This window comes from Salvia hispanica, chromosome 5 (genome assembly GCF_029641045.1).
Source record: "Salvia hispanica isolate PSC_SH4W2 chromosome 5, Shi_PSC_v1, whole genome shotgun sequence".
In the NCBI taxonomy this organism is placed as follows: Eukaryota; Viridiplantae; Streptophyta; class Magnoliopsida; order Lamiales; family Lamiaceae; genus Salvia; species Salvia hispanica.
In genome coordinates this window covers 5,531,589-5,536,438 of record NC_142696.1, presented here as the reverse complement: position 1 = coordinate 5,536,438, position 4,850 = coordinate 5,531,589, and the positions used below count along the sequence as shown (strand labels likewise).

The 4,850-nt window shown below is 44.2% G+C and overlaps 1 pseudogene; it reads right to left on the bottom strand.

Annotated features, from left to right (window-relative positions):
- Positions 1–2,857: 2,857 nt before the first annotated feature.
- On the bottom strand, positions 2,858–4,497 carry LOC125190749 (alkane hydroxylase MAH1 pseudogene; annotated as a pseudogene).
- Between the last annotated feature and the right edge of the window lie 353 nt (positions 4,498–4,850).

Here is a 4,850-nt window from a genome sequence, read left to right as displayed (position 1 = left end):
GGCTTCATCGTGAGGTACCCCACGTCGTACGCTAGGAGTGACCGTTCCGTGGCTTGAAGAGGGGTGACGAGTTGAGGACGTTGAGGTCGTTATTCGACCCGGCTACCCCAAACGACGCATGCCAGATCCACAGTCGGTAATCAGCTACGGCCTCGAGGATCATCGTGGGATTCTTTCCCTTGTAGCCGGTCGTGTAGGCCCCCTTCCAGGCAGTCGGACAGTTCTTCCACTCCCAATGCATACAATCTATGCTACCTAACATCCCGGGGAACCCATGCTGCTCCCTGTGCATCTGCATCAGATCCTGACAATCTTGGGGGGTAGGGCTTCGAAGGTCCTGATCACGGAATATTTCAATCACGCCCTGACAGAAATACATCAGACATTCCAGGGCTGCCGACTCACCGATGTGGAGGTACTCATCCCACATGTCTGCCGCGCCTCCGTAGGCCAACTGCCTGATTGCCGCCGTGCACTTTTGAATAGGGGTGTGGTCGGGTCTGCCAGCCGCATCGTGCCTGAAGCGGAAATACAGATATCGACGCTCCAAAGAGTCAACGATACGCATAAACAACTCCATGCGCATTCTAAAACGTCGCCTGAACATGTTTGCGGGAAACCGCGGGTCCGGAGCGAAGTAGTCGTCATATAGCCGCTGATGTGCAGCTACGTGATCCCGATCAATCACTGCTCGGCGGTGGACAACGGGTGGAGGGTGAGGTACCGCCTGCTGTTCGACCCTTCGCATGTACCGCTCTATCTCGCGGTTCATGTAGGCTACCATAGCCTCGTTCATCTGCCATTCGTACTCCTCAGCATCCCCACCACTACCACCACTGCTACCACCCGCGTTACTCATCGCTCGATGTTGCTTCTGTATAGAAATTTAGAGAGAGAGAAAACTCGTTAAAACAAGTGGTGCAAATGAAAATGAAACTAAAATCGCGTATATATAGTTTTTCAAAAAATTTTAAAAAATAAAAAATAGCGATGGCCGATCGCTCGCCGATCAGCACGCCACAATGGGGCCAGCGCATCGGTCAGCGCTCGCAAATCGGCGTGCGCTCGCCTATTATCTCGCCGAAATTGCGCTGGCCGATTCCAATGGTTCGGCTAGCCGACCGGCTAGCGACGCGAATCGGCTAGCCGCTATTGGAGATGCTCTTATGGTCCTTAAGAATCAAGATCGTTGTTGGGAATAGTTGGAATGGCAAGATGATTATGAACATTCATGACATTGACTTGATTTATCACAACATCACATCCAATAATTTTTTAACTTCTAGGAGTCCTTTTTAACGATGGAACTGCAAAAATAATTGAACTCTATCTATCAACTGTACATGTTTCTGTTGGAAGTTGTAGTAGTAATTGCTTTTATTTTGGGTGGAATTTGAACAAGATTGGGGATTTGTGGTTTTTAGTATTTTGCCAATTTAATATACTAAGACTATATAGTATTGTCAATTTAGTGTTGTCTGAGATTGAGATATTATCATACCTGATGAGCCTGTAATTCACATATAGTTTCCAAACAAATTTCCAAGCATATCATATCTCTTGACTCTTGGTAGATATTCTCAATTCCAACGACGGAGTCAGAATAGTCATGAGTAAAGAGAGATATCATGCATTATAGATCTTGAACCTGGCTACCAATTCTGGATTTAATTTGACACAATGGACCATGGATGCCGGAATGGTGGGATGAAAAGCGAGAGAGACATCAAGTGTGTGGTAGGGGTCGAAACCAGTAAATCGGAGGACGGACAAGGCGCTGGCGGTTGGTATCCCAGAGATAACATAATTTAATTAGAGTGGTTGCACCGTGAATCTGCATACATTCAAGTGTCTTAATGCTTCAGTGTCTTAAATGTATTTAGTTCTCGTGTAGATGTTCATGAGTAAATTGCATTACAAGTTTTGTAAATACTATTTTAGCTCCCCACTTTTGTGTAATACTTATCGGATATGTAAAAAAATTTCCACTCTTTTTTATATTTATTTAACTCTTAAATAAAAAAGAAACAAGTAATAAGAAGTCAGAAAAGGGCTAATGAAAAACTATGACTAGAATTATCCATCATATGAAAATTAATTAAGTATTTTAGAGAAGATGAGGAAAACTAATTAAGTTGTGAAGTTAAAGCCATCTCCTTCTAATGTGTCGAGGTTTGGAGTCACATAAAAATATCAGTGTTTGGATAGGTTTGATAATTATAAAAATTGATAATGAGTGAATAATTCCCCCACTTACTGCCCCCTCCGTCCTCCACTAATTGTTCATTTTGATTCTGATACGGATTTTAAGAAATATAAAAAGTAAGTGATAAAAGTTAGTGGAAATGAGTCTCATTATTATTTATTAATTTATAATAAAATGTGAGTGAAAAAAATTAGTAAAAATGTGAGGTCTACTTACCACTTATGGTAAAAGTAAAAGTTTAATAGAGGACGGACGAAAATAACAAAAATGAACAATTAATGAGAACGAAAGAAGTACTCCCTCCGTCCGCGAATAGAAGTCTCGTTTTTGCATTTTAGTCCGTTCACGAATAAGAGTCCCGGTTCACTTTTATCATAAATGGTAATAGGGTCCCACCTTCCACAACTCATTCCACTCATATTTTATTTAAAATTAATATATACAAGTGGGACTCCTATTCCACTAACTTTTTTTCACCCACTTTTCTTAACATTTTTTAAAACCCGTGCCGCTTATAAATGGGACTCCTAATGGCGGACGAAGGGAGTATTAATTAAACGAAAAATATTTATCAACTGAGCTAAGTCTCATGGTCACATTGCATTTCCCCGGTTTCCCTTTTGGGCATTGGTTGGAGAGGGTGCTAAGTCCTTTACACAGATTTTAAGTACTTATTATTTATTAATACTCTCATAAACAATGGATTTCAAAACAGAATAGTCAAGCAACATAGACAAACTGAGATAGTAAGAGATTAATATGTGATCTTCGACAAAGTCACCTTCAAACCATGTTCTGTTTGAAGTATGACAGAGTTACGAGGTGAAACTACATGACCCTCCACAAGCTTCACGTGGTAGCGTTGCAAGATCGCTGCCGCCACCATCTTCATCTGTATAAACGCCATCTCCTTCCCCAAGCACGTCCTCGGCCCCGCGTTGAACGCCGGAAACTTATACGACGCCTCGTGTTTGATCTTCCCGCTCGGAGAAATCCACCTCTCCGGCTTAAATTCAAGGCAGTCTTTCCCCCACACACTCTCCATTCTCCCCACCGTGTAGAATGAGATGATCACTTTCGCATTCTCTTCCAGGTGCTTCCCACACGGCAGAATATCCGGTCGCATCGGAGCCTTATGCTCCAATGCCACCGGAGGGTACAGCCGGAGCGTCTCGCACAGAGCCCCATGTAAATAGACCATCCCCCGCGAATTTTGAACATCGACTTGTCCTCCACAGTTGTCGATTTCTTCCCGGATCTTCGCCTCCGAAGAAGGGTGGCGAGCAATTAGCCAGAAAAACCACGTGAGAGTCGCGCCAGTGGTGTCTCTGCCAGCAAGCATCAAATTCAACGCTGTATCCCTCAAGAATTTCTTCGAATTTTGATTAGTCATGTGCTGGAACTCCTTCTTGAATGATGCTAACAGGCTGAAGCGATCCGGTTCCTCCTCTGCTCTTTCCACGCAAGGGTAGATGAAGTCATCGAAGGCTCTAGAAGCTTCTTTGAGCTTCCTCTCCTTCCCAATCCCGAGCCGCTTCTGCAGCCGCCACACGCCCTCAGGGAGAAGGTGGCGGTAGAGCAGAGCATCAACCGCGTCGTTGAAGGCCTTCTCGCACGCGACAAGAGGCATATCCAAACACAAGCTTCGCGGGTCGTGGTCTAAGACCAGCTTGCAAATGCCGTCGAAAGTGAATCGCTGGAAAACATCCTGCAAATCGAGGTCCGTTCCAGCTTGGGAGAAATGGTCAAGGACAGGGAGAAGGTCATGTTGGATCTTGTGGGAGATGGTGCTCTGGAGCAAGGGGTAGAAGTCGGGGTGGGTGAAGAAGGAGAGGGTGGTGCGGCGGTGGAGCTCCCAGATTTGGAAGTCGGCGTTGAAGATGCCGTCGCCGAGGATGTCGAAGATCTTGTTGAACTCGGGGCCTTTGGGGTAGTTGGAGAAGTTGCGGCTGAAGATGTGGTGAATGTTGGCGGGATTGGTGGTGAGGAGCATGTCCATGTTGCAGAACAGGGGGCCTTTCCACTGGAAAGTGCCGCCGGATTGGGCTGCCAGCTCAGTTGCGTAGTCGTGGAGTCTGTGGATGTTGAGGACGAGACTCGGGACCATTCCCACCACCGGCCAGTTGGTGGGCAGCGACGTGGCTCGCCGGTGACGAGTTTTTGACCAGAAAAAGAGGAGGATTATGGAGAGGGAGAGGAAGAAACACTCGAAGAAGAAGGCCATGGGATTGGGTAAGAGAGCTTCTCTCTGTTTCGTTTTCTTGTTGCGGTTTCGATAACCGTGCTTTTTAAATAATGGTTTGTCGGTGTTTTCCGCTCGTTCTAGTAGTAGTACAAAATATCATATTCCATATGTGTCTGTCCCACAAAAGATGTCACATTTATAAGACGGCATGGGCATATAATATTTATATTATTGGAGAGATACATTTTTTTAAAAATGGAAATGTGACATCTTTAGTGGTACAAACTAAAATGAAAAAAGAGACATTTTATGGGACAAAATTCTACCTAATTTCGTAATTTTTAAAAACGGTAATGTATATCTATCTATCTATACATATATAGAAGACGAGTTTTGGGAGGATTTGAATAATTAATTGCGCAAAGGATGAAAATGTAATAAATAAAAATTATTATTAAA